At 42.6% G+C, this 9155-nt stretch overlaps 1 pseudogene across 1 annotated transcript; it reads right to left on the minus strand.

Annotated features, from left to right (window-relative positions):
• Positions 1–467: 467 nt before the first annotated feature.
• Positions 468–2520, minus strand: LOC308277755 (importin subunit alpha-3-like; annotated as a pseudogene). Its single transcript has 3 exons — positions 1434–2520; positions 1038–1269; positions 468–659 (listed from the first exon to the last, which is right to left on the minus strand). The product of its transcript is annotated as an importin subunit alpha-3-like (transcript).
• Positions 2521–9155: the final 6635 nt, after the last annotated feature.

Raw genomic sequence — 9155 nt, forward strand, 5'->3', positions numbered from 1 at the left:
TGTCACTGAGCCAGACACTCACTCGACACTTCCCCTTCACACACTGCTTCTCAGCAAGGCCTGGGCTCATTCTGCCTGACTTATACGGGAACTCTATTCTCTTTCCTGCTTACAAGGCTTGAAGATGACAGTGTTCCACTTTCCCCTCCACTGATATAGAGTAAGTCAGTGTTCCTTCTCAGGCACTGAAGATCCGTGACCTGGAGCCCTTTTTCTTTGAACAACCTAAATAAGCATCCATGGAAAGTTTACATTCCATTCTCACTCACACCCACTGGCCTTCTTGACCTCATTTGGACATTTTCTGTGATTCCAAATGAAATCTTCATATTTTCTGTCCTGATTTAGTCCGGCAGCAGATTCCATGAGCCAAGCTCAATGGATCAAATATATATACTTGCATATATTTATAAATAATAAAATATATCAGTGCTGCAGTGTAACTAACTAACTTCCACAACATCTTTCTAAAACTGGAATTCTTCTGTTGGTACATTGGCAGATGAATTGAAACTAAATGTTCCACCTCAAATTGCCTCTGGAACAAGGCCAGGATCTTCATCAATATCATCTACAAAGAATAACTGATCAGTGAGCTCAGGCCAATTTGTAGCTATCTTCATTTTCATAATTCAGAAGTTGTTCAATTTTCTCCAGTCCTCATACTGTGCTGGTGGTTTTATCTTTGCCTGGAGCACCCTTCATCCCTTCTTATTTTATTAATCATTCATCTCTCAATATCCAGCTGAGGTGTCACTTCCTGCTTCTTCCAGGATGGATTACATATCCAATTTTGTACATTTCTTTCTTTCTTTTTTTTTTTTTTTTGGTGGTGGTGGTACTGGGGTTCCTGGAAGACCTTCTACCTCTCTGGGCTACACTCTCAGACCTATTTTTTACATTTTCATTTTGGAAACAGGGTCTCCTAAACCAGCGCGCGCGGCTGGCTTCGAACCTGCGCGATCCTCCTGTCTCTGCCTCCCAAGCGCGGGGATGACAAGCATGCCCACCATGCCCGGCAATTTTGTACATTTCACTACATTGTTCTATAAGATTGGCAATGGTTTCTGCCTCATCTTCAGCCATTCTTTATATATTACTTAACCCATCGAGTACTACTTGTAACGACTTGTGCATCTTTTACAGTTAGCAAGTTGCAAAAAGGTGGGATAACATTTTGTTGAGTAAGGTAGGGCACTTTATCTTTTCTTCCACTAATTGTTAGGTACTTATAGACCAATCGGCTTTTTTCTTAATGACAAAATCCCCCTAAAATCCCAGTACTTGGGAGTCTGAGACAGGAGAATCACTGGTTGGAGGACAGCCTCAGCAAGTAGTGAGACTCTCATCAACCTAGCGAGACCTTATTCTCAAATAAGAAATAAAATTGAGCTGGGAATGTAGCTTGAAGATAGAATGCCTGAGTTTAGTCCCTTATCCAAAAGGTGTGTTATCATTGGTACAAGACTGGCATCAATTACTGCCTGAACCTGCTGCTGATTTCCTGCAGCGGTGTTAGGAACCATACTGCTTGTTTACTAATTTTCTCTTTGGGATGTGCTGGGAAGTGTGAATGGGGATCACAGTTCAAAACTACTCGTGTTTGCTCATCGGTTCCAGTAACAATATTGCCCACAGCTCAAAGTGCAGCAGCCTGAACTGTAACTTCCTGGTGGCTGAGTACAGGAACCAAATAAGGAACTATTCCAGAATCTATTACCATCTGTATCTGTTCATTACCAGCATCAGTAAGGTAAGAGAGGGCCCAGACTGTATCTACCAACATGTGTGTGATGAATTAAAACACAAAGGGCTGGAAGAATTTTCTGAATAGTTTCCATTGGTGACATAAGTTGACCATAACCCAAGTAACGTTTCTTAAGAAAGTTACAGGAGTAGATGGACTTATGAATGAAATAAAGGTTGCACAACTCCAAGACTTATGACATAATCTCTACACTGGGGCCCATCACCTACGATATTTCCCAGTGCCCACCCTGCTTACAGACGTTCTGATGGGGTGAACAAAGAAGCCTCAGGAAAAGTGGTACAGCATTGGACTGAACCACTGCTTGAGTTTGTTCAGAGGTTCCAGATGCAATGTTTGTCAAAGCCCATGCAGCTTCAAACCGGAAAGAAGGCTTGTCGTCTCTTTCAAGACAATGGACTAAGATAGGCAATATTCCAGATTTTACTAAGTCATCAATTGGTGGATTTCAATCACTGGACAAAAGCTTCCTAGGAGCTTGAACTTCACTTAATGGAATTCCTTGGTTATCACATGAAACATTTTGGACAATAGTTTCTAGAGAGGAATTTCAACTCTAATCACCATCTATATCAGTCTTCACAGATATCTTCATGTGGTACATTCCTTCTCTTTAAGAGATGCCCATCTCTTTTATTCTTCCTTAATTCAACTACAACTTCTTTCTGTTGTCTTCTCATAGTCTGCAAGTCACAACCTTTGTTCTTGAAATTCTTGAGCCGTTGGTTGTCCAATTTTTTGCTGTCCATCATCACCAGGCAGGTGACTCCTTCCCCAGCCCGGGCCCTGCCAAATAAAAGAATTTGAATGTACTCAACATAAAAAAGTCATAAAAATTTAAGGTGTTGAATATGCTAATTAGCCTGAGTTGATCACTATTCTCTTTACGCATAAGTCATCACACTCTACCTCATAAATAAGTACAATCAAAAATATTCAAACATTTTTCAAAGTGTACAGCTTGAGGGTTCATCTTAAGCACCTCAAATTCTGCTTGTTCTGCCCATCAACTCTTCATAAGGACAGCATGACAACCGAAAAAAAGGAGAATCAAACATCAAAAAGGACACGAAAGAGACCAAACACCAAGCTGGTAGACCAGCAGGCTCTCGAGCCCTTCGGTGGGGATTGGATATACACTGTTCACAGCACAAGGAAATGAAGCTCACCCACCTCTTTGATGCAGGACTTGTTGGCCAGGGTCAGAATGCCAAGTCAGAGAGGTGTGAGCCCATCAACAGCCTTCTGAAACCCCATTTAGAAAATGTAGGCTTGACATTGTAGTGACTGCACTGTTTACTTTGATGTACTATTCGTCCAATTTCAGTCAGTGCTAAATACAGCATCAGCCATGAATGATTCACCCAAATGTGAGGAAAAGAAACACTAAACTTGGAGAGAGCTTAGATTTTTCTAGCAGGTAGGTATGAACTGGCTTTCTCGCTGCCCTTTGTAGCTCCTCAAATCAAAAGAATGCTCATCTGTCTCGACAAATGACATAAAATTCAAAATGTGTGTTATAAACCAATGAAGTCATTAGCAAGGTTTTGGATCTTATTGGAAAATATTAAATTCTCAGTGATGCATGGAGATGCCAATGGGGTGTGTGTGTGTGTGTGTGTGTGTGTGTGTGACTATATAGAAACTAACTTTAATATGCTTTTACTTTTCTTAACTATTGTATATTTGTTCTATTAAGAGCCTTTTAAGGTAAATGCTTAACTATTTTTATATTTTATTGTATTTATTTTATTGTATTTATAACAGATGGGATTCTGAATAGGAATAGGTCCTAAATTCTTCACCCACACACTTGTAATAATTAGTTCAAGTGAAATGAGAAACAGAAGCTAAAGGCCTGGGATATGGGTATCTTTTGGACCAAACATCACATGTGGATTGGCCCAAATACCAAAAGAGTAGTGTGTAAAAGGTGTATTTGTGTTTGATGACTCACAATTGGGGTACAGAGGGAGGCTTTATTATAGCGTATATATCACTGGCCTGGAAACAGGAAGACCTGAATTAGGTTCTCAGCTCTACCATTTCCACCCTGTGTGACTTAGGTTCTGCTTCCTAATAAATCACATAAGCTAAGGGACTAAGCCAGATGTCCTCTTTGCCCCCTTCAGCTCGAAAACTCTGTAGAACTACACAATTTTCCCCGGACATCCTTTCAGAGAGTCAAAGGCAACAGTTAGCAAATATTAATGGTAGGGTCTTGTGTAATCCCGCGGACAATGTACCTTCTAAAATAAACGTGTCATCTCCTCAGTATCTCTACAAAAGAACAGCAGTCAGCATACTCTAGAGATGTATACACACCCATGTTCATGGTAGCACAATTCACAACAGCCCAATTATGGAACCAACCTAGGTGTCCATTAGCAAATGAATGGATGAGTAAAATGTGATATATACACACAATGGAATTTTACTCAGGCTTAAAGGACAAAATTATGTCACTTGCAGGAAAAAATAGATGGGACTAGAGAATACGGCGCTAAGTGAGATCAGCGAGTCTCAGGAAGTCATGTGTTTTCCCTCATATGTGGGAGCTAGAGAGAAAATGTAAAACGAGAGAATTCAGACAAATGAGAAGAAAGACCAGAATAGAGGAAGGGCATCGGGCACGCTTGTAATCCCAGCATTCGGGAGGCTGAGACAGGAGGATCGCGGTTCGCAGCCAGCCTCAGCTACTTAGTGAGGCCCTCCGCAACTCAGTGAGACCCTGTTTCAAAATAAAGAATAAAAAATAGGGCTGGGGGTGTCACTCAAAGGGAGAATGCCCCTGGGTTTCATCTCCAGTGCCGCATAAAAATTTTAAAAAATAGTGGAAAGGGGTTGGAGAAACGGAGGTAGAGAGGGAAAAAAGGAAGATTGAGAAGAAAACAACTAGAATACTACTATGTCCGTATATAAAAGTGAAACTTCCAGTCTCACTAATATGTCCAGGGAGGGGTGAAGCAGAGAGCACACCAAGTTCTGTGCCTGGGTGATGGTATCACCTGAGCCTCAGCATACTGTATAATTGCAATGCACTAATAAAAGTATTTATAATAAAGAAAATGGAGCACATGTACACACAAAGGAGTTTTACTTAGCCATAAGGAAGGATGAAATTATGTCATTTGCAGGAAAGTGGATGAAACCAGAGAAGACCGTGCTAAGGGAAATAAGCCAGATAAAGGAAGCTAAAGGTTGCACGGTTTCTCTCGTGTGTGGAAGCTAGAGAGAAAAAATAAAAAGTTAAAGGAGGGATGTCATGGAAAATAGGAGAGAGACCAGGAGAGTAATGGAAGGGGACCTGGGGAGGGAGGAGGCTGAGGAAGGGGAGGAACAGAAAAGGAACCAGATTACGCCGTGTGCATATACACGTACGTATGTTCTTGTCTCACCATGAATCTATTATGGACAATTATGATGTGCCAATAAAAAATTAAAATAATAAAATAAATATGCACTGACTCAGGTCACCCACTTGTTAGCAGGCTCTGTAAATATCCATTTTCCATACTCTTTTTATAGATTAATGATGTCATAAAAATACTGTGCATGACTCAATGCAAAACAAGCTACTCCTGTGAATAAATTGGAGTGAATGCGGTAATTCAGGTGAGAAAAAACTTGCCAGAAGTCTCCTCAATGGGCAGCTTCTGGGGGAATCTTTCTCCTTCTTTCTCCTACAACGTGAATGGGGGAGTGTATGGAGTTGAGGTCCAACTGATGATGACATCCATCTGTCAACCATGGCAAAAGAAATCCGATAGAAAGAATAAAATACAGGGGGGGGATAAGGGAATGGATGTCTTTTGGTAGATAATCTTGCCAGAAACTGCCTGTTCTCCTGTCTATAAGTCCCACGCAGACTCCAAATTCAAAATGCATCTCCCCTTCCTACATCTCATGGCCCAAAGCCAGGACACGCCTGTGCAGCAGCATTGAACATCCCATACACCTCCATCCCATAACATGGGTGCTATAGTAACCACTTCAAACTAAGGACTGTAAGGACTCCATCAGCCCTGAGCCCAGCCCCGGGTGCACTCCTCACTTGAGCCACTTCTTAGCTCCCCCCAGCAGGGAAACAATATGATAAAGTAGTTCCTCACAAGGCATGAGTTCAGAAACAGGTAATCAGTTTTCTCTCAGATTTTGAGTAGAGGACTTACCAAAGGAGAAAGAACTTATACAAGCCTTCGATGAGCTGCTACACATAAATCTCTTTAAGTATAAGATAGATATCTCAACACAAGAGGGCCCTTGAAAGGAAGGTTTTGTTTTTGGGTTTTGGTTGTTGTTTTTGTTTTTGGTGGTACTGTGGATGGAACCCTTCTACCTCCAGGCTATACTCCCAGACCTAATTTATATTTTTTATTTGGAAACAGGGTCTCTTAAGCCAGTGAGGCTGGCTTTGAACCTGCACGATCCTCCTGTCTCCACCTCCCAAGTGCAGAGATTACAAGCGTGCACCACCACGCCCGGCTAAATGGCAGGTTCTAATGGAGCCAGACGTGGTGTCATACACTTGAAATCCCAGTACTTGGGAAACTGAGATAGGAGATTGACAGGTTCAAGGACAGCCTCAGAAATGAGGTAGTGAGACTCTCGGCAACCTAGCAAGACCTGTTTTCAAAACAAAAAATAAATAAAATAAAAACTAAAAAGGGCCTGAGACATAGCTTGAAGATAGATCACCCCTGGGTCCCATCCCCAAAACCCAAAGAAAATAAAAAGAAAAAGTACAAGAAAGTTTCCAATGGCTCAAAGCATGTCCTTCCTAAGCCAGCCTCATAATTCCTGATAGGATAGCCAATTTTGTCACATAAAGAGCCATGCCCTCGTTTGAGCTAAGAGAAGTCCTTCTTTAAGGTGTCCTATATTTAGTTAAGTGACAGAATAGCAGGGATTCAGGTAACTATTTAATTAATTGCGACACTCTGCCGGTCAGAGCCTGGTCTGAGGCCACAGGCCAGAGAAGCCGCGTGTTGAGCAGGGAAGCCAGCCGGGGATGTCAGAGGATGTCTTCCTGGCAAGGTGTGGTCCGGTAGGTACAATGCGATGGTTCTGAATGTCTTGAAGAGATGAGGGCCTGGAAGCTGTCCTGGAAGGGCATAAGAACAACCCGTGCAGACTCTCACCACTCTGTCCCAGGGTTCCATTGTGACTCCCCACAATGAATGAGAAGCCCCAGAGAATGGACGGGTTTTGTTCAGCTTTTCTGAGATGCATCTTGATTCAAGTGCTCGTGGCTGAGTGAGTCAGAGGTGGGAACGCCTCCAGCGCCACGCAGCCTGGTACTTTTCCATGCCTTCCCCTCGATTATATAACGCGGCACATTTTTAGCAACTTGGTCCAAGTTGCAGAAAGTTGTGAGCTAAAATTTCAGCCTCCAAACCCTCATACCCTTAAATTTTCAAGAGAGGAGAGGCAAGTGCTTTTGAGCTAGGGAAAGCAGCAGCAGGAGAATAATATGTTCTTACATGTGGAAGGAACTGGGAGTTTCATGCAGCTGGCTCAAAATACGTCCTTATGTCTGTGTTTACATGGGGAGATGGTAAGAATCTGAAAGTGACTACATTTTATCTTGTTGCACCTGGGAAAGTCCCTCTGCTGGGATATTTAAAATGTAATATTATAGGTAGAGGTAGCAAATTAGCTAAGTTCATACTAGTGTGCAGATGACTAATACAGCATCCAAAGATTTCTAAGCCGGACATGGTGATGCATATCTGAAATCTCAGTAACTGGGAGGCTAATAGAGGAGGATCACAGGTTCAAAGATAGCCTCAGAAAATAGTGAGACTCTCAACCACGTAGAGAGACCTTGCTTCAAAGAAATAAATAAGACAAGGGCTGGGCGTGTAGCTCAAATGTAGATGCCTCTGGGTTCAATACAGAAGAAGAAGAAGGAGAAGGAGAAGGAGAAGGAGAAGGAGAAGGAGAAGGAGAAGGAGAAGGAGAAGAGGGAGGAGGAGGAGGAAAGAAAGGAGGAGAAAGAGAGGAAGAAGAGGAGGAGGAGAAGGAGAAGAAGCAGGAGGAGGAGGAGGAGGAGAAAGAGGAGCTGATTTCTATAAAAATTTTAATGGGAACATCTTAACGATGATGTTGGACTCTTGAAAGATAAAAAAAAAAGGAAAGAAATGTTTTGATAGAGATGGAGGAAAAGATTTCAGGACAAAAATAAAACTGAGGCCAAGACTCTTTCAATGACCGCAAGGTTCATGTTGCAGAGATAGACAATTGCAAGAACCAGCTTCCAGTTCCTCGTTTCCACCTCACTTGGTCAAATATTTAGTCTCACTCTCATCAAATCATTTTTCCAAAGCAGTTCCTGGTCCTAAGCAACCAATTCTAACCAAATCCCCTCCAATCTCAGTGCCCTGAAAGTATAAAAGCCCCCTGCACAGGGAGAGGGGCTTTCTTGCTCTGGAGTCTTCTTACCCACCCAAGTTCATGAAACCTTAGTCACAGCCGCAAACACTGGACCGATGCCAAACAGAAATCAAAAGAGGCAAAGCTCCGGGCCGAGAGAGCTGCAGCTGTGCGGTCCATCTCCGCCAGACTCGTGTCTGGTTTCCTTCCTCTCTTGCCCACAAACGCTGACACTTTGTATGCAACCCATTCCCAGGGGTCTTTAAATTTTAAAAAATCACACTCAGCTGTTATAAGATAATAATGTTATAAACATTGCAGCTACCCCCTAACTCTGGTCTCATGCTTGTGGGCACCTGATCTTTGCAGCAAGTTTTCATCTCATCCCCTGGTATAACCTTTCCCTGTCCCACAGGGACGTCCCTGTTTCGCGGTCTGTGTTATTGCTGTGTTTTACGTGGATGTTAACTTAGCAGATGAGTGGAGGGGGGGCGGGTCTTGATATAGAAGCCCTCAGATCCCTGTTCTACTCTCAGAATAAAGACAGTCCCGTGTGTATACTGGGCCTGCATGGACAGGGTGACATAGCTTTCCTCTAAGAGCCTCTCTGCATTAAGCTTATTAGCAGAACAATCACAGGTATCCACCTCCACAGCATCAGCCAGCAAACTGGTTCACAGAGAGATGTAGTGGCCACCTACATAGGCATTATTGATTGGTTGCTACATGCCAAACACTGGACCAGGCAGATAGTCACCAAAGAGGAATGAGACAGGCTCCCTGTATGCCCCTACTAAACACTTGCCCAGTCTACGGGACAAGTGAACTATGGGAAGACCAAGTCAATAATAAAGTCCATGGTGTTCTACAGCCAACTTGTACCAGCTCTTGAGAATAGACACTAAGCACTTTTTTTTCCCCAACTCAGAGTTGGGAAATATCACATTAGTAGCTTAAAATCAACCACGGTGGGAATATTTACACTATAGAAAATGTCAAACACTACAAATCA

This window comes from Muscardinus avellanarius (genome assembly GCF_963383645.1).
Source record: "Muscardinus avellanarius genome assembly, chromosome: 20".
Taxonomy (NCBI): Eukaryota; Metazoa; Chordata; class Mammalia; order Rodentia; family Gliridae; genus Muscardinus; species Muscardinus avellanarius.